Raw genomic sequence first — 22,470 nt, 5'->3', positions numbered from 1 at the left:
TGTCTCTCCAAGAGACAATTCAATCTTATGGTTCCTCCTCAAGGTACATCCTTTTGGGTGATGTGTTTTTTTCGAAGGGTTTTGTCAATATTTCACTCTTCAAGATCCCTTATTGTGGAATCGAACATTTGCTAAAGTTGTTGTTTCATGACGTACTTAGGTGGTTTGTAAAATAAGTTGGATCTATGTTATAAATGTAGAAATTCTGACTGTAGATTAACCTAATAATGCAATATAACTAAAGCAAAATACTTTAATCTACTTCTACAATCAAACTTGCGGAAGCTTAATAGGTTTGAGCAAGATCAAGCGGAACACATATAACCAGAAGAAGAATCAATGCACGTGAAACATAGAAGAATACTCAGGGGAAAGCCTCAACTAAAAACCCCACTATATGTATTGTCATACAAGTGGAAATATATCAGGATTACACAAAGATTTAGCTCTCATAGCTAGCCAGCTCTCAGTACAATCCCTCACAAATGCTCACAGACAAAATAGACTGCTCATATGCCTTCTCCTCTACCCTCCAAGCCCCTATTTCCTTGCGTTGTTTCTCTTGGGTGATCTAGTTGTTACCAAGTGTAACACTGATCTCACACCCTGTAAAACTGTGCAATACTCAAGGAATGAATTCCTTCTGCATGCAAGAGTTTTCCTTATAGGAAAATTCATGCAAATGATAGTACAATGTCCTTGTCTTTAATCTCAACTGGGTATTTCTCATAATAAACATGCATGAGTTAATAATGAGAGAATCTTTAGTTATCTAGAGTACACTAGTTGGATGCATGCATGCATTAACTGATTGAACTCACAATTAGTTCCTCAAACAGTTTGGAACTGATTTAACTAGACTTAACTCAGTAAATTGAGCTAACTAATTACAACTCAGATATAATTTGTCCTTGTCTCCTTAATTAAGGGATAATCTCCTTAATTTAAGGGATAACTGTTGCATGACTTTAGAAAGACTTCTAGCTTGAATTTCTCCAACTAATTAACTCAAGATGAATTAATTAATTATTTTTCAAATAGCTGGTGAGACTAAATTTGAATTTTAATTCAAGGACAAATTAAAATTGGAATATTATTGTTTCCACATTTCAACAATAAATGATCTGTGATATGAGCTTAATTTTGATAAGTGAAGAATAATTAATTAATGTTCACCACATGCAGAGTGCCTAAATCCCCACTGTTAGGATGCATTTACTCCCCTTAAAATGGTTATATCATTTGCATGGAACAAAGGGGTATCCTTGCACGTAGGTATTTAATCTAGAGGCAAGGGAAGTAGAAAAGGAATGGGACTTCTTTGCTTATAAAAAAATAATTGCCAATAATAACAACAAAATTGGTACAAGGAGGTTCCAGAGCAAAGCCTACAAATGCCACAGAGTCCTGCATACCTGACTAGATGCAATTTTTCTTCTTGTGTATCACTCAGGATGGTATCCTTGGTGCTTTGTTCTAAGTGTTACATGTTTGTTACAAATTCCTAATCCAATACTAAGGAAGTATTGTTGTGAATATAAATCCACTTTGCGGACAAAAGCGATCTCTCTAGCCCAATGAGTGGGTCTAGCAACAAACCGAACAAACTAATGCAGACTTTCCTAGCTTATGTTTAAAAATGCAAAGAGAGAGGGAGAGGGAGAGGGAGAGAAACCTACCTCGCTCTTATGCTAATTACTCAATCCCTTGGTGATGGCTTCAATCCCTAGCTTCCAGGCTCACTCCATGCTTGTTCCTTACGTCTGAGTACCTGCAAGAGAGATCAAAGGACAATATAAGATACTAGAGCATACATAGTATATATCAAACATAAACTACTTGATAGATCAAGGAGTATCAAGATAAATGCACAAAATATTTAGACATTTACGCAAAGTGAACATCAGATGTATATATTAATGAATCAAAAAGGGAAGCATACAACCATTTCCTTGATGTTGGAGACCTCCTTTTGGTGGATTTCCAAGTACAAGCCAACTCTCTTCAAGCGCTCCTTCTCTAAGTTAGATGGATAGCATTTAGGCATAATCTCAGGATAGGAATGCAGGCAATCAATGGCCAACCATTTGGGGATGGAGGGGATTTTATTTATAGGAAGGGAAAGGAGTTAGGGATCCACAAAAGAGGGAGAAAGGGCCACATCTCAAGGGGAAGGCCTTTAAAGGTAGGATCAAGAGCTCCAAATGGGAGAGATCAACCATATTTGTACCCAACAACATCCAACTCGTTGTTTCTCGAAGTTCCAACATACGAAGATTCTCCTCCATTTTGAGAAAACCTGCCAGAAGAGGTTCAACACGAGTTTTCATATCAAAACCCACGCTGGAAGTGCTAGGCAAGATAATTGCAACCTGCCATCAGCATGGCCAAGCAATGGAGCAAAGATAATTGCTCCTTAAATTTAGGGTTTCAGTCAACCTTTTCCATAATTGACTTTGGGCAGTTTTTCTTCTATTCTTCAATGATGTTTCAGTATGTGTTTTGTGATGAATACACTTCACAGTTGTCAAAATTTTGGCACTTCAGGATGTGGAACTGGAAGTGAATAGGAGGCGTGAAAAAATATTGTGTAACAGATGCCCCCTAAAACATGAAGGCAAAACAAGGAATGATGGGTGAAATGCTTTACAAGTCAAGGCAAGGATTGGAAAAACATCATCATGAGACCTGCAAATCAAGCATATACATATACATATCTGACATTTATGATATCAACATGCATAATGAGATAATACGCATCTACTATTACATGAATCCACGACATGGGCGCAACCATACGAATAGAAGGGATCACGTGCATGGATCCACGGTATGGTCACAACCATTTGTATAATCATGTGTACAATCATGAATAACTCACAACTCCACGCAACCTAGATTTTATCAGATGGAACCCAAGGTCTTGAGCTTTGTCCTAACCCAATCAATGTACGAATTCTAGCATGTGAATAGATGTGTCAAAGTCAAAAATGATAGAAAACCCCCTAATTACCAATCAATGATGTAAATTGTTAACAAGCACAAGAGAAACCACCAATAATGACAATGGCTCTCAAGATACAATTAGAAAAATCCATGATTGTGAATAACGAAGCTGAAGTCGATCACCCGTAGAATCATTTGATCGAAGCCCAATGATGTAAACCTATTGTCAAATGTGAAGAACTTTCCATTGAGGCATGCAAGCTCCAAGGTACTGGAAGGGAGTTTCTAGATCATCTTCCCAGATAATCAGTTGAAGTCGTCAGGAGGCGACCCATCAAAGGAGGGCCATAATGTATCCCACGTCATCGACATAAAACAAAGGATATGGTAGAGTAGGTAATTTTGATTCAAGATTGTGACAGAAAGGTCAGACAGTGTATAAGCAATAAAAACTGCAGATAGGACTTCTCTTGAACATATCGGCGATACAACTCCAAAATTTGGCAGCATTTGACTCAACATGGGATCAGAGGTCATGATGATGAAGCAGTATGAGAGGAAAAATGGATTTCCCAGACCCAGGAAGGCAAGTGCTGAAGTGAGGATAACCCAAACCTGACATGAGCAACAAATAAGTGTCATCTTCAAGAGCGACATGTTGCCTTTACACAAAATACAAGAGATGTTCACTTTCATTTTTCCCCCACTATTTCTAGTGAGCACCCCATTATTTTGTTATTGCAAGCTTGAAGGTGATAGCATATGCTTGCCATATAATTTCATCATTCGGATGAATCCATCCTAGTAATTTAATGAGTCCTAGGAAGGAGAAACTCGCCCTCGTCATGGTGACAATTCTTGCGTCGTTTAAATTTTACGAGTCCGATGGAGGTGAAACTCCACATATTTTTCATGTTTAGAGAATTTGGAAAAGAAGCGAAAAAGAAAAATCCAAAGGTACCTTTTCTTAAATCGTCTCTTGAATCCAAAAAGGTAGAAAATGATATCCAAGAGAACCTCTTAGCCATGTTTGACTAAGGTATTCTTTTTTCGTACAATAGTCTATCTCAGTCCAGAAAAGGGTTAAACTTATATTGAGTATACGTCATTTCATTTACTTTAACGAGTTCGAAACGACAAGTACTCGATGATATTTTCATGTTTCGAGAGTCAGAAAAGAGCTTAAAGATGACTTCAGGGGGTCGCTTTTTCATTTATTTTTTACGAGTCTGAAAAGTGATAAAATAAAACTCGTTGAATCAGTCATAATTAATCACCGTCACCATGTTCCATGACCTTTCGCTGCACAAGTGAAACATACATTACAAATTTCAAGGAAAAATATTAAAATATAAGTGAAAATGCCCTAAATTGGTAAAAATGTCATCTAAAAACCCATAAAAGATAAAAAAGGTAAATCATTTTTACCATTTATCATTTTGTAAATCAAAGAGAATTTTTACCCTATTTCACCTTGATCTTCTGGAAAGGAGTACGATAAATCTTGAACACTATTCATTGAGTCGTTCACTGCAGATAAGAGATATGTCCCTTCCCTTCATTTTGGTTGTAATTTCATGCATTTTCATCCATAGATTAAGTTGTAAGGAGGGCTTAGCAAAAATTCATGTCGAGGGTGACCAGTGCAGGTTTTACCCATCAAACCCACGCTGCTCACCCTGTGACCAACTATGGCAGTGTGTTGGAAGTGAGAAAAAATATATAAATAGACGCGTTGGCACAAAGTTGCGAATTTTTGGAAAATCCTTCATATTTAATGATTTGTTTGTAGATTTGTTTCCATAGAAACTCATGAAATGTTGTTTTATGGATGTTTCACAGGTTAATCAAACAAAAATGGTGATCAAATGGAAAGGAAGAGAACATGAAGTTGAATACCATCAAGCAGCCCAGGACCCAAATTGCATTGCTGCCCTACGAGATTGTGGGTTACTAATATTCTTCTGAATTCCTGGGATTATGAGCCAGGTAGAGTTACTACAAAATTTGATTGGTTGGTGGGATATAGATCGCCAACTGTTCATGATTACTGACCAAGAACTCAAAATAGATGTTACAGACATTTATTTCATTATTGGTTTGTCCAGAAAGGAACAGTGAATTTAGTTGTCTGGTTCTCGCACTAGAGGGGAGAGTACAACTATGTTGATTGCGAGACATTTTCCAAACACTCGAGAAACACAAAGTGGGAAGATAGATATAAATACTGTCACTAATCTCTCACTACGAACAATCCTTCATACTATGGGCAGAATAGTTGGGGCTCGAGCTTTGCATGAAGCAACAAAGTCTCATTTCTAGTACACCATTGATTGTGTAAGTCCCATGGTTTTCAACTGGAGTGAGGGTTTGTTGGTCAATACGAAGAGCCAACTCACAAAGTGTAAGTCAAGAAAGCTGAAACAATTCAGCTATGGATCCATCCTAGTGAAATTCTTCTTCGAACGTGTTCCATTGTTTCGATATCATTGGATAGAAGTGGATGCACCAGTGCCTAGAGATCCATGATTGATGAGTTGGGGTGAGTTGATGCCCCGAAAGGGAGGTGGTCAGTGTATATCCTTTCCCCTTGCATTTTTTGGATGGTTGCGATAGCAACTAATAATGATAGATGATTTGGAATACACTGGCATAGATTTATGAGAATATCTGGACCTTCCACTTCTACTAGGCACATAGTGAACTGATGTAGCTAAAAACTAGTTTTTTTTTTTTGAGATTTGATTTGACACGTGATCTTTTGATAGATGTTGGACCAGAGAGAACTCTAGAGGTTTTTGCAATAGCTAGGTGAGTGGCACGCCAGATAGAGGATGCTCCCTATGAGGAGGGAGAAAACTCGATTGTTGAGGTAAAACGCAACCAAGAAGTCCTGGCAAGGGGCATTCCAGAATATGCGTGATTGATGAGGTGCCACCACAATATCAAAGGCATATTGTAAAGGTACCCTCCAAACTGTGTCAGTTATTGAACTGAGTCATTAGAACCGTGTCATGCTACCATGAGCACCATGTGGGTGAATAGTCGTCTCTAGTCTTTATTTTCTGCACTTATGCAAGCTTAAGAATCCATGTGTCTCAGAACATAGTTGTTGACATTTTGATGTAATAAACTTTTTGAAAACACTCTATATACATGTTTTCTTGTTTATTGTTTCTACTATGTGATGGTTTTTGTTTTACGTATTTCGTGGATGTCTATGTAGCACATAATTAGCCAATGTATATGTTAATGTGTTTAAACATCTCATAATATGTTGATAAGTGATATAATCAAAGTCTCGTTCCAAAAGACGAACTCGCAAATACATTCTCAAAATCTGAGGGTTTCTAACTGAATATTGTCTATTAAGTTGTAGTACAATGAGTTGTGAATCAATATTAATGACTAACTCTCTAATGCCAAGAGCAATGGCTTCTGACAAAAGCTTGATAATTGCACTATATTCGGCAATGTTATTAGTAGTATGACCTAAACATATGCCTTGTAAATTCACTAACTCACCATTAGGGTCATAGATTGCCCATGTAGTGGAAGATAAATTATGTGTAATATGACAAGCTCCATCCGCAAAACCAACATGAAGGTTAGATGACATCTACAAGCTATGTAGAACACATGATAAGCATAGGAAAACACGTTTGAAAAATCAAACAAACACACCAAAACCAAACTACACACTAATGTACAAAGTATTTACACGAAATCAAGCATAATACTTTCAAATGGAGCCCATTTCAGGACTCGGGTAGTCAATCAAGAGAGAGTAAAATTGTAGTTTCATCGTTGGCATGACATTTAAAAATCAACTTGGCTAATTAGTGGAATGACACACAATAATGACAATGCCCCTACGCGAGTGAGGGTTACGAGTCAGAGGACCAATGGCCTATTGTGATAATAGGTGAATAGTAAAAACTTGGTGAGAAAGTCTCATGATGAGGGATGCAAAAATATTAAGCTCATCGCGAGAAAAAGATGCCCCGAAGTGAAATATTTTGACAAACTCAAGCTAGGCTGAGATGTCATTGGGCAAGGTAGCCAAAATGTTCCCCATGACAACACTTCATTAACCAAGATAGGTGTCTTTAGTGGATGAGTTGGTACATTAGAAACAAGGGTTTCTAGACAAGAAGAAATCTCACCAAGGCTTGGGAGAAAAGAGGAACGATGATGGGAATCATTCCATTGAGTTTCCTCAAGAGACATAACTTTTGTAATACCCTCGTCAGTCAAAAATGTCTCATTCAAAGGATCCATAGAATCCCAAGGACCGAGCCAAGGATATTGTGAATATGCGTCTCAACTCATACTGAAATGATCATGAATTTTAGAAGTTGTCACAGAAGCCGAAATGACAACTTGGTATGCTTTCTCTACATGGCTAAGCGGCATAACATCGCCAAAACTATCAATCTGATCATGACAAGGAACAACCCAAGGATCGTGACAAGTCGATATCATTTTAATTAAAGCGACGTTCAAAGGTGGAAGGGAAAAAGATCCCATAAGGGAAGAGTCTTTGAAAATACCCGCCCCAACACTCTCATAAGGAATATCGATATTCCCAACATATGGCACATTACCATTTGAGGAGTTGGAAGAGAAAAGGGTGAATTGATCGATAGTGACTATTTTCCCTTGGTGAGGAAAATAGAGCATGCAAAATAGAGTAGAAACCATGCAAAACATTACATGCGTCCAGCTATGACCAAGTAGAAGATTGTAATTCAGATTAGCATCAACAACTTCTAATTCCTGGTTAACAGTTTTTCCTTCCAATTGAATTGGCAAGACGTTGAGAATACCATATGGACGAGAAACTCTACCATCAAAGGTTTCCAAGGTGTTGGGGGACTGGTTGAGAGGTGGAGAGACAATAACTTTGCAACATGAAAAGGGCATGATGTAAGTATAAGCACCCTCATCAATAATTGGCTGATGAATAATCTTCCCTTTGATAATAACTTGTATCAAAAAGGCAAGTTGATGCAGGAGATGAGGAACGTGGTTTTCAAGGTCAAAAGTAATCAGATTCGAATCCGTAGGATCAATCCCTACTATGGCGAATAGTAATTCTTTCCTTTGTGATAGGCAAGTCTCGAGGACTTCCAAAGCTGACATCGCCAAAAGCACTTGAGCTAAATCTTCCATAATATTATAATGTTGAGTCGCTCATGCATTTAGATTATACACTGACTTTTGAAGAACACCTTTGGGAGGTGGTTAGATAATGGAACCATTACTAGGTCGTTCAATATGAAGAGGGCCATAATCTCTTGATCGAGTATCAACAGAGACAGGTGTCATTCCACTCATAAAAACTTGAGACCCTGAAGATGTAGAAGATTGAGGTTGATCTACCAATGAAGTCTGTTGCGATGGAAATGGTTCTTTCAACACAAACAGTGTCCCTAGGGTGCCTTTTAATAGATGACTAACCTCAACACGGCGGGGACAATTTTTGGTATAATGATCTTCATCACATATAAGACAAGGATATTTCAACTTGTGTTTGGATGCATCATGAACAGATGGTTTAGGAGGATCATGTTTTGAGGTATCAAATTTAGCCTTACCTTTACCCTTATTTTTTCCTTTTGAGGCTTTCTCTGTTGTGGTAGACTAGACAACATTCACCTCGAAAGTTTTACCAATATTTTTGGGAGTATTTGAAGGAGGAGAAGGTGCTAAGCCAGAGCGGATTTCTACTTAGTAGAAGCAGAAGAAGAATTACTAGAGGTTTGACCTACTGGACCAACAATACCATCAATGGGTGGTGTCTCTATAGGTTTATAATATGTCAGATCAATCGAAGGTCGCGAAACATCAAGTAAGAGATCATAAAGCGTGCCAGATTGTGAATACACCAAATCCATCTATTGAGCATGGGAGATGGATTTTTCTTCAGTAACATGACCACCCATAGCTATGTCTTTGGTGATTTGATTAACAAATGACTTAGTAAACCATTCGGTTAAAATTTCATCAAGGATTTCGAACTTAATAAGACGACACCGACGTCTCCATTCATGGATGCAATCGGAGATGTGGGTCACAGTGTTATGTTTCAAAGGCATTAGGAGATGGGTACCAGTTTCATACCGAACTGGTAGTAGGAAGTGAGTAAGAAAAGCCATAGCCAAATTGTTGAAATCTTGAAGGGCACCTTGAGGTAACTTGATATACCATTTGGCTACAACACCCATTAGTGTTCACTCAAAAAGGCACAATCGAATGGAATCGTCCACCCAAGAATTGGATGAACACCATAAATGGTAGGTCATGACATGAGCTTTGGGATCTTATTCAGACTTCCCTTTGAATTTTGGACAATCGCCAAGAATTTTGGTAGGAACCAGAGGCCAATACGGTGAATGAAGTATTGGGTCATTTGTAAGCCTTGAGACATCGGGTAACTCCAATGTAGCTAAAAATGGACATTGAGGATTAAAAGGCATAAAAGGCCTTTGATAAGGTCCAGATTGAGGATTCTGACATTGTTGGTACTAATTTTCCCCCATAGTGGCTAATTTTGACCATAGAGATTTTTATACTGCCTGCACTGTGGGGAATTTTGACCATACAAAGGTGGAGTTTGTCCCCACAGAGGTGGCTTCTGACCAAGAAAAGTTTGATATTGACCCAACATAGGCCGTTAAGAACCATAAGGGGGATAAACTGCCTCTGAGGACTATTGAGCATAGGGTTGTTGATGCAATGCTTGACCTTGCTGATACAATGGTTGACCTCGTTGCTGCAATGGTTGACCTTGCTGCTGCAATGGTTACCCTTGTTGCTGCAAAGGTTGCCCTTGCTGCTGCAAAGGTTGCCCTTGCTGCTACAAAGGTAGTTGATAAGACCCTTGTTGCATGTAAGGTCATTGTAATATGAAATGTCCTTGTTGTTGATGGGTTCCTTGTGGAATTTGATAGGTTCCTTGATTATATTAATAGGTTCCTTTTTGTAAAGGATTACCAGCTGCTAAAGGATAAGTTCCAGAAGTAGACTAAAACCGACCAAACGACCCAAATGAGGGATTAGGACCAAACTGCATTTGGGATCCTGCCTATTGATTAAAAGGTGTATTTTGGGGTTTTTATGAACTGTAAGAGGGTATGCATGTTGGTAAGGTATTTGAGCTGAAAGAGGTTGTTGATAAGGAACTTGACTGGATCTAGAAGGAATATTACCAACAGTTTGAATTTTTCCCATAACATGAGTTTGGGATCCACTCATGTAGGTTCCACCAGAAACATGGAGGTACATATGGAGGATGTGGTTTCCCCCCATTCATTTGGATAGAGGTTGGTACATATTTACCAATCAATGGAGGAGGTGTAACCAGTATAGATATTGAAAGAGGAGTTCGAGAACCTATAGGGACATTAACTTCCCACTTGTGACTATAGTTTGAATAGGAACTGAAGAAAAAGCAAATTGAATAGGACTTTGGGAAGCTATGTTCGAAATGAATGGGTCAGAGGTAGGAATAATGCTAGATGACCATATTGGATGATGATAAAGAGATATGTGCTTGGAATACCTTAAACTAAATGACCAAGAGAGGTATAACCTGGAGGGAATAAAATTTCACTAGCTTCAGGTGGTGGAGTTGGCCCACTCCCCATATGAGGAGAAGACACATATGGAAAGCATTCAGGTGGAAAATGATATTTAGATTCATCACCAAGATGCTGAGTATGAGTGGTTGAGACTTTCGGAGGAGGATCTCGAGGAGAGGTTGGAATATCACCTTCTGATGCCATGGGTGGAAACAGTTGGCAAGGGGGAATCCGCGATGAACAAGGAGAAAGTTCCAAAGGTACGTCAGGATTATCAAACAGACTATATGGGCATTGAGGACATATTATCAAAAGATCGTAAAGCGGATTCGGGGGAAACAACAAAATTGTTGAGGAACCTCAGGAATTTCTAGGTCAGATTCCTGAGATGATGACAACAACTCTCAATGTGGAGGACGAGAAGCAAGAGGTTGAATACTCGAGAAAAGTCCAAGTTCAAAGCCTTGACCTTCAAGTGACTCTGGAATGTCAGAGTGGACTCCTTATGGTGACCCTTTAGTGTCTGACTGTGAATTGGATATGTGAGGCGTACACGACAGTTCAGCCATGATGACCTTTTCTCAAAAACAAAAGGAGAGGAGGTGATTTATTTGAGATTGAATTAAAATTTACCATTAATAAGGCATATTGAGGTGAGGGAGAACTACATGGGTAAGACATGTTATCGTGGGAAGTAAATTTTAGAACTTAAAACAACAAATAAATCAAAAAGGGTAATCTAGGCAAGAGGGTTTACAAAGTATCCGTGAACCGCAATATACACATTAGCCGAAACCAAGGACTTAACGTACGGTGAACAATCTCCCCGAATGTTGTGTTCGGTGTATCATGTTTACAAGGTGGTTGACTTGGTTACCTGTGGTTAAAGGATACCAACCTAGTGGGGTCTCCCAATATATATGTGATGATACAGGGAGCACAAGTTCATGTTAGCGTTGTCTAATGCATAACCATTCGATGAGAGCGTTCCCACGTGCTTGCCATACGTGGAGGGCTTGCGATATACACGAGAGTACTAGAGAACAATCCTATATACTTCCGTACATGGAACGAGATTTCACCCCAGGATACAATGCTGGTAGATAACTATAGCTGCTAGATTTATATACATCGAAACACGTCTCTAGCCTATACCTATAAATGTTTGCATTAAGTTACAAATGTTCCATAGGTTAATTGAGTAAATTTTAACGTTTATCTTGAATTATGTTTCAATTTTTGGTTCAAAATGATGTCACCTGAATCCCTAAGATGCAACCATATGAGAAAAATAAAACTTTTCACTTCGATGAAAGCTAGACTAATCAAGGGAAGAGATTTAAATCAATGATGCATTAAACAACATACTTTCCACTAACTTTCACTTTTGCTTTCCAAATGCAATGCTCAAAAGAAAAAATGATCTTCACTTTTCACTATCCTAAATGCAACTTTCTCGAAAGCAAAATGATCTTCAATTTTACTAAGATGCACTTATATAAATGATGTTTTTTCTTTTATTTTTGAATGCTCTAATGCAACTAATCAACTAAAGCAAAATGAAAATTTGATTCAAATGCTCTAATGCAACTAGTGCATCAACCAAAGCGACACCAAGTCCATATCAAAAGCACCTAAATGAAAATACCTTTCACTTTTTCCTTTTGAACAAAATAAACAATGCACTCTTTCAGCTTGAAAATAAAAAACAAAGATGATTTCCAAATGCAAATGACCTAATGAAACTTGAAAAGAAACTTTGTGAAAGACAATCTAAAACAAATGTAAAGTGAGGTTTCAATGATTTCCATATAAAACAAGCTCAATCAATCAACAAACCAATATCTCAGCGACACAATAAGTAGCAAGTGATGGCTAATTGACCTAGAAACCCTAGAACTCAATCAAAATCTCATTTCAAGCACTTCAAAGCCAAAGAGACTTATTTTCTAATTAACAAGACAATCAAACAAAAACACTGGCAAATCCATACTCAGAGGATGGGAAAAGACCTTCAGAGGCCAAGACACACTGGATCCTAGGGTAGAAACCCTATTTTTTCTCAAATTTCTAAGATTAGTGTGACTATCATAGCCAAAAATGTGTTGAAAGTGGGTTCAACGTGACTGTTTCAAGAAAAAACGCATTGGCAGCGCCACTATTCAGGAGAAAAATGCGTTGAGCAAGAAAGTTGGGAAAAAATAAAAAGAATTTCAACCAAGAGTCCAGACCTAATGCTCAAAAGTAGTGATCATTCAATATCCATACCTATACAGACCTAGACTAACTGATAATTCAATGGTTGGTCAAACTAATCAAAAGACCAAATCAAGAAAAGAGATTAAAAAGGCTATAGATTCCCTAGTGCACTCGCCATTTTATTGCGAAAATAAATCCCCTTTGTGGACAAAGGCGATCTATCTACCCAATGAGTGGGTATAGCAACAAATTGAACAAACTAATGTAGACTTTACTAGCTTATTTTTAAAAATTCAAAGAGAGGGAGAAACCTACCTTGCTCTGATGCTAATTTCACAATCCTTTGGTGATGGCTTCGATCCCTAGCTTCCAGGATCACTCCTTGCTTGTTCCTTACGTCCGAGTACCTACAAGAGAGATCAAATGGCAATACAAGATACTAGAGCATACATAGTATATATCAAACATAAACTACTCGATTGATCAAGGAGTATCAAGCTAAATGCATAAATATTTAGACAATTATAGAAAGTTAACATCAGATGTATATATTGATGAATAAAAAATGGAAGCATAGAACCATTGCCTTGATGTTGGATACCTCCTTCTGGTGGATGTCCAAGTCCAAGCCAAAACGCTTCAAGCACTACTTCTCCAAGTTAGATGGGCAGCATTTAGGCATAATCTCAGCATAGGAATGCATACAATCAATGACCAACCATTTGGGGACAGAGGGGATTTGATTTATAGGAAGGGAGATGGAGTTAGGGATCCAAAAAAGAGGGAGGAAGGTCCATATCTCAAGGTTAAGACCCTTAAAGGTAGGATCAAGAGCTCCAAATGGGAGATCTCAACCATATCTCTGCCCAATAACATCCAGCTCATTGTTCTCAAAGTTTCTAGCATACGAAGCTTCTCCTCCATTTTGAGAAAACTTGTCATAAGTGGTTTAGCATGATTTTTCATATCAAAAACCACACTGGAAACACTAGGTCAAATAATTACAGTGTGCCATTATCACTGGAAAGCAGTGGAGCAAAGAGTGTTGGTCCTAAAATTTAGGGTTTCAGCCAACCTTCTCCAGAATTGACTCTGGGCAGTTTTCTTCTATTCTTCAGGGATGTTTCAGTATGTGTTTCATGATGAATACATTTCACAGTTGTCAAAATTCTGGCACTTCGGGATTTAGAACAGGGAGTGAACAGGAGGTGTGACAAAATATTATGTAACAAGTATATTATGCACCAATGGTACAAACATTGGAAACTCATGAGATATAGTTAATCGTAATCCTGTCAATTTCAAGTCCCATGGAATCATTGTTTCATTTGTAAGTTTGGTAACTATGGAAGCACCATGCCATGTTGATGATGCCATTCTAATCCGTCAACCAAGAAACAAAATTAGGTTTTACAGGTCTTGTGTGGTAATAGTGTAAAAGAACAGAAAAGTGACACAAGGTTGAAGTTCAAGTTCCAGATCATATTATCCACTCATTTGCTAGAACAACAATATTGGCTTATGAGATGACAGATGTCACCAAAATGGCATGCACCATCCACGGGTCTAGTATCTATGCATGGGATACCCTATTATACCACAACTCCATTTTTCCAACAATTGACGTCCCCATTTGTTTTCCAACTCATGTGGACTTAGTAAAATTTATACTAAGGGAAGCAACATGAGATAGGTTATAAAATGAACAATGACAATTAGAGATGCCATTAACAACACTAGCTATCATGTTTGGGAACAATTCATTTCATCATGGCTAGCACTTAATGCAACAACAACAATTCTAAAAGTAATAAACCAAGAGTCATGTGGATACAATGCATGTGCTTTACACAAGGTCTTTGGAATGCTAGATCATCATTGTATTACCCAGAAGCTCAACTTTAAGGAAACTTGAGATCAACTACAAGGCTAGGCTATGACATGCACATATTAGTATTTTCTTAAGACTGCATAGGATATGTGCATGTTGTTTGGTCATATTCTGTATGATTTATTCAACTGGTGAGAGTATGTTGGTCTATAAAGAGGAAGACAATGTTTAAATGCACATTGTTCTATTTTACAACCACCACATAGTACTGCAATTGTGACCATCATTTCACATCAATATGCCATGCACAATAAGAGATACACACAACTAGATGTTAGTATCATGCAAACAGTCCCGACACATTTGGGTATCACTGTTAATAAGCCAATCAATATTTTGGAAATTAGGATGTGCACTGAGACTTAGTTATTTTCCTCCCAATCACTAACAAACTACCAATGTGGTTTTCACCCCCTATCTTATGAAGATCGTCCCAATGACTAGAACTCTAGGGATTCCAAAGGTCTAACTTGAACTCCACCCTTCTAGCAAAATGGTACTCCATTGTAAGTTGGTACACAGACTCCAAAGGTAAGACACTTCCACCCACTAGCTAATGAGGGGATCTAGAGGTGAGGACCTCCACCCTCACTCAATTTAAGGACTCCAAAGGTTTTCCTCTACCCTATGCTTGCTTCTTTAATAGCTCCACCTCGCATAGGGAATCCAGAGTCTACTACAATTTGAGTACCTATCAAGAAGACTAGTCCAGGGTAGCCAGAGGTCTGCAACCTCCACCCACTAGTCATTAAGGTATTCCAGAGGCAAGATCCTCCACCCACTTTTGCAACGATACCCAACAACTACTTTCTAATGGCATCAATGTTAAGTGATGCTCTTACATTAATATAACCACACCCATTATTATCAGAGACTACATATTCTTTAGGGTTTAAGTCTCATCCCTTGTTGAGGTCTCATGCAATCTCAAGTAGTTCAGATGTTGCACAAATTCAAATGTTTTAACCCACAAATAGCATTGTATAAATCAAGGCATAAGCAGTCTAGGTGATCTAGGCATAAGAAGTCTTCATTAAGTCTAGGAATTAACAAGTTCAAATGTTTTCCACACAGAGCATTGCATAACCAGGGCATAAATTAAGCAATCCATACATTTTTAATAAGTCCAACCATTAACAAGTTCATATGTTTTCCACATAGAGCATTGCATAAGCCATGGCATAAATTAAACAATTTAGATGTTTTTAAGAAGTCCAGACATTAACAAGTTCAGATGTTTAGCTAAACTAGCTTACATTTCAATGAAATCCTCATCTTACTAGCAAAATTAACTGATCAAATGACAAAGGGGTATGATGATGGAGCTAGGCAACCACAAACTAAGAATCAAGTTCTTACCTTACTTGTAGTAAGAATGGAGTCGATGTCTAGAGCATGAACTGTGACCGCAACTATTGGGCAGAAGGGTGAGTCGAATGTGTATTCTGGTGGCATGTGCATTTCACCCTTGTTGGAAACAACACATTCCCACTATCATCCCTCTATTGTAGCAAATTAAATCCCTTTATTGAAAACCCTTCCCCTTCTCCCCTACCTTCTCCTCCTCCCCTTTCTTCCTTTTTCCCTTGCTTTTTTCTATTATATGAATGACGACTCCAGGTAGTTAGAGTTTATCCCCTATGGACTAATAGAGAAATTATATTTTTCTCTTTCCCTAAAATGGTTCTAGAACCCGTAGAATGCAAGGGATAAAATATTCTTTGTCATGTTCCAATTTCCAGCAAAAAACTAGTGCACTCCTTGCTCACGACCTCCTTCCCTCTACCTCCTCGATTCTCCTTGAATGATTGTTTATTGTGTAGGCCTCCATGTTTTTACATAGATTTTGGACATCATACCTTTTTGAGTTGAAAGGTAGATAAAAATTTAATATAGACCAAAGTTTGAGTGATTGGGGGAAATACCCATAAAATCCCCTACTCTATACAAGGTCTTTACTAGTGTCTACCCCTACCCATACTAGGGGATTTATTTTATGCATTAAAAGGTGAATCTATGTATGGGGTTATATCGAATTCCACAAACCTATCTACCAAGCCCTTACTTCCACAAGCCTTTTAAAACACATCCTTTGTTATCCTTTAACCATGTATCTGTAAATATTATGGATTACAACATGTGTTGATCCATGACAATCATATTGTTAGATAAAGGTTATGGCTTATGCTACTTATGTAACACGTATAACATAAAAGAGCACAAGGCATAGGTACAATTGTTATGTTCAATATGTATATAAAGAAAATTAAGGCAATATTTACAATATCCCTATAAGTGACACCTTTACATTATATATAGGATTGTGTCATAGCCATGACAATATTCACATATTTTGCAAAATTATCGGTGTCATTACAATAGAATGTGAACGTCTTTCCATTGTCTTTTCTCCTTAAATCAATCTTCACCCAATGTTGCTCCCAATGTGTTTTTATAATGTCTAAGATTGTTTGGTCCCATATCAAGCATATATCACTTGATATTCTAGTAGCATTGATCATTATTCCTTGCATATCTTTGCATATTTTCTTGATTATAGAAGTCATTCATCCTCGCTTTATTTGGTTCTTGAATGAGAGGGATTGTGGGGTTTTATGATCTAACAACATCTACAAATACAGGAGACCATAATCATCATTTACCTTAGGAAGGGGTGGCAGAGCCCTTGCCTCTCCCTTCCTGGGTCAGGTATTCTTTTAGAGCTTGTCCTTTTGTTGAAGCCCCGAAAATCGGGTCGACAACAAGGGGGATACCCACCCAGTCCGGACCTTGGTTGCCAGCTCCTTATCTGTTTGGTGTAGCGGGTCTGACTGGGGATAATGGGACCAGTTTCCCAATCTAAGGGTGTGTGTGTGTGCAGAGTTGGATGATGCTGATCTAAGAGTTCTAATCTAAGCTACTTTAATCTAATTCTATGCTATTGTAATCTAATGAAAACAGCACATCTAATTTATGCTAACCCGAGATGTATTTCTTCTATTATGAGATCTAAAGAGATTTCAAATAATAACTGGTAATAAAGATCATTAAGCTATCATAAGAATGGAAATCAATTAAGATGAACCACTTTGCATAAAAAGTTAGGCAAAACAGTTGTGAACAGCATATCGCATAATAAGTTATTCATATATTAAACATAAATAAATGGCTCCACCATACAAAAGTGCCAAATGGTAACCCAAACATTCATGCAATAACATATAAACAACTAAAAATTGTATATCACTTTAAGAATATAAGCAGAAATGGCCAAGAGATAAAAGTACCATGTATGACTGGTCCTACTCATAAGCTTCAAGCAACAATGATTTATCTCTACTTGTTCTAATATCTACCAAGAGTACAGAAGTGCAACATCAGTAGCAGATATCAAATGCAAACATTAATAAACCTTGATCCATTCATTCATCAAAACCTCCTCTGAGGGTGCAGAAGTGCATGTTCTGAGGACAAGTTTTTGACAAATTTCTGGACCCTTCTCTAAATGCATGAGAAGGGTTTAAATACTACTTCCTAATTCTAATAATAGTTTATTTACAAAATTTAGGATGCGGTTTTCAAATGACCGTCCTTTTTCTAATCTAAATTTTAAGAAAAAAACAACATTCTAAATTAAGCTACTTCTGAATCTGATCTTTAAAGTTGCATGCATTCATCATTGGTTTAAGGAGAGTTGCCTGGCTGACTTCTGCTTTGAGCTGGGCTGAGAAAATAGAATCTATGAGAGCTGGCACCACTTTTTCAGCCGCATTTATGATACATTTCACAGTCATCCACTGACTATGTGGCTTCACCAAGTATGCCCAGTAACACTCCCAATTTAACCTGTTTAGTGCTTGGACTGCTTTGCCCTCCTTCTAGCGCCAAATATGTTGAAGCCCCTAAAATCGGGTCGACAACAAGGGGGATACCCACCCGGTCCGGACCTTGGTTGGCAGCTCCTTATCCGTTTGGTGTAGCGGGTACGACTGCGGATAATGGGACTAGTTTCCCAATCTAAGGGTGTGTGTGTGTGTGCAGAGTTGGATGATGCTGATCTAAGAGTTTTAATCTAAGCTACTTTAATCTATTTCTATGCTATTGTAATCTAATGAAAACAACACATCTAATCTATGCTAACCCGGGATGTATTTCTTCTATTATGCAATCTAAAGAGATTTCAAATAATAACTGGTAATAAAGATCATTCAGCTATCATAAGAATGGAAATCAATTAAGATGAACCACTTTGCATAAAAATTTAGGCAAAACAGTTGTGAACAACATATCGCATAATAAGTTATTCATACATCAAACATAAATAAATGGCTCCACCGTACAAAAGTGCCAAATGGTAACCCAAACATTCATGCAATAACATATAAACAACTAAAAACTGTATATCGCTTTAAGAATATAAGAAGAAATGGCCAAGAGATAAAACTACCATGTATGACTGGTCCTATTCATAAGCTTCAAGCAACAATGATTTATCTCTACTTGTTCTAATATCTACCAAGAGTACAGAAGTGCAACATCAGTAGCAGATATCAAATGCAAACATTAATAAACCTTGATCCATTCATTCATCAAAACCTCTTCTAAGGGTGCAGAAGTGCATGTTCTGAGGACAAGTTTTTGACAAATTTCTGGACCCTTCTCTAAATGCATGAGAAGGGTTTAAATACTACTTCCTAATTCTAATAATAGTTTATTTACAAAATTTAGGATGTGGTTTTCAAATGACCGTCCTTTTTCTAATCTAAATTTTAAGAAAAAAACAACATTCTAAATTAAGCTACTTCTAAATCTGATCTTTAAAGTTGCATGCATTCATCATTGGTTTAAGGAGAGTCGGCTGGCTAACTTCTGCTTTGAGCTGGGCTGAGAAAATAGAATCTATGAGAGCTGGCACCACTTTTTCGGCCGCATTTATGATACATTTCATAGTCATCCACTAACTATGCGGCTTCACCAACTATGCCCAGTAACACTCCCAATTTAACCTGTTTAGTGCTTGGACCGCTTTTCCCTTTTCTTGCGCCTTCTGCTTCCATTCTGCTTGTTCTGCCTCCCTGATTTGATCGTCCCACTCATTGAAGAGCAACGCTGAGCCCACTTCTTGTGCTACCTGTGTATTTCTCACAGGTGTTTTTGGGGCTTGTCCTTCAAGATTGATCAGTTCATTGAAGGTTTCCCATTTTTTATCTAATTCTGTTGTGACGGGTGGTGCTTCAATGAAGAGAGGGGGGACATCTGTTAGCGAGGAGGCGATAACCTGCTGTCATGGAAATTCCATTAACTGAGCGGTGTCTTTAGCTGACTCTTCGCCTCTATCTTGGTTGTTTTCGAATCTTTTAGAATGCTCAGGCATCTCTTGTCCAGTCTTAGATTTAGATTCGGAAGCGCTTGAATTCCCACTGAGGCTAACGCTTGGACTAGGTTCTCTGCCAGGTAGTTGCAGCTTTTCTAGAGGAACACTGGCTAGTCTTCTTTCCCTATATACCATGAATCTTTGGAGGTCATCTGGAGACAATCGTGATTGAGCTTCCCGCAAAATTTCCTGAAGTGAGCTTTTACTCTGAAATATATCATCAAATAAATCCTTTTTTCCAACGAACACTTTTATCTTGACTGTTGTTGTGAAATCCTGGGCAACCTCATTTGGGTCAAATGGCCTTGGCGGGAATTTAAATAATTGTAGACACGTCATATTCTCTACTTTGGTGAACGCGTGACCTACATCGAACAATGAAAAGGCCCCACAAGCTACAGGAAACTATGGCCATATGGCCTTCTTTTTGTCTTTTAGGTCTTTAGTTAGGCCACCTTCTGAACAGGTTTGATATGCAATTTCTCAAGCCAGAAGTTTGTCAGGAATATACAAAGGCAGGACATGAGGGGGGACGGTGCTTCCAAATACTCTAATATAGGTGAACCATTCTTCTCTGAACCATCTGGCGATGGGGATGATATCTATCTGTGCCTCAGGTGAGCACCTCGGGGGGTCTTCATCATACATCATTCTATACATGCGTAAGATAAGCCCGTGACAAATCTGGTAGAAATGTGGAATGAACTGAGAATCCCATAATATCTTATGATAAACATGGATGGGTAATGGGTCCTGAGTTGTCCATTTCCAACCCATAGCAGGAAATTTAGACACATAACAAATAGAATCCATAACATATGTGGATAGGTAAAAAGGAGGATAGATCCTTTGAGACATGGATCTTTTAGACCGGTAATTGATAATAGTCGTGAATAGGTTATCAGAAAAGATCTTGGCCCAATCTATAATAACGGCATTTGTGCGACATCGATCAATGGTAACCATTCGGACGAAAACTTATTGATATCTGGCATCCCAAATAATCTACAAAGCATGGCCGCAGCAAAACAATACGGAGAGGTGAGGGAACCAGTGTTGTACATACCGTTTTTGTCTTTCTTGAGCGGTTCATCTTTTCTGGACCAATCTTTGGTGGTCTCTGATAGGTTTGGGTTCTCCGCCACAATTTTTTTAATGAATTGTGCATTGTAAGTCGCCTGTGGTTCAGGAAGATGATACATGAGCTTTAAGTCTTATGCAGCGAATGACCCGATGAGCCCATGTCCTTGCATCTTGAACTGTCTGTTGTTCATTTCTGCATTGTCAAGTATCCACTTGATCATATCCGTATATGGGAGAATTTTGGGCCTTGCTGCTATCCGATGAAGGAATGAGCACGCTATTTCTTCTAAGGATGCTTCGGAAGAGCCCTGTGAGTCTGCGACAGCGGTAACCTTCATTATTCTGGGGTTTCTTCTTCAAGCAGTCTGTACATGCTTTCCCACATCGATATCCCTGTGTCTCTGCTACAAGCTGTGTCTGTATATAAAGGTGCCATTTCCTTCACCTCAGAGCCCTGAGCCTTATTTTTCTTTCCCATTTCTTCCTACGTATGGCTTGGTATCGTCCTTCGTTCTTTGTTCCTGCAGCTCACAAGAGAAATGGAAATGATTGATCAAGAAAGGTGATGGGAGAGTCTTAAATGCAGTAGATATATCAAATATGCCACCTTACGTGAAGTAATTATTTGCAAAAGCATGCGTCTACATTTAATAGATGGCAACTAATTCCTTTATTATCATTAAAAGCGCATGATCTTGAGTCAGATTATGGTAAGTGGCTTTTCTTGAATAGCATGCCCGAAAGATTCGTGATGGAGTGATTTTGCGATTTGGTTCGCAATCGTCGCAGATCGCGACATCGCATTATTGCACTATCGTGCTCTCGCACCGACTCACAAATATAACATCGCAGAGTTGATTTGGCTTAATATCGCAACCATCACTTTATCGCGATATCGCAACATCGCAGATCGCAGAACTTTTATGCTTGCCTTATTTTGTTAGCCCATTCCCTGCGATATGCGATCTTGCGATCGGGGTTATCGCAAATTGGAAAATCTTGAAGTCTTTCTCATTAGCATTACCTTATTGTGATGCGATATATTGCTTAGTACGAGAATCTTGCACATACCAGGATTATACCCAAATGGAGGTGTTTTTCTATCATTTTATGATGCGACTTTTTAAAGATTTTTCTTATCATAAACTTAGGTTTTAAAGTATTCAAAAGATCTTCCTAAGCTTACGATGGTAACCTTATTTTGAAGAAAGGAAACTCTTGCTTTTCCTAAATTTTAACTAAGGGTCCCCATTCATTTAGTATTTTGGACAACACTTAAATGAAAAAGGGGGGGGTTGTTGCTGGCCACAACAATTGGCGATTCACTTGGGAGAACCAGTTATCTCTGATTTTCTATTGAACTTTTCAAATTTCCAAAACAATTTTTTTTA

The sequence above is a fragment of the Pinus tabuliformis genome, chromosome 4_2, assembly GCF_031772625.1.
Source record: "Pinus tabuliformis cultivar Carrire ecotype Pingquan chromosome 4_2, CPIR1, whole genome shotgun sequence".
Lineage (NCBI taxonomy): Eukaryota > Viridiplantae > Streptophyta > Pinopsida > Pinales > Pinaceae > Pinus > Pinus tabuliformis.
This window is presented reverse-complemented; position numbering follows the sequence as displayed.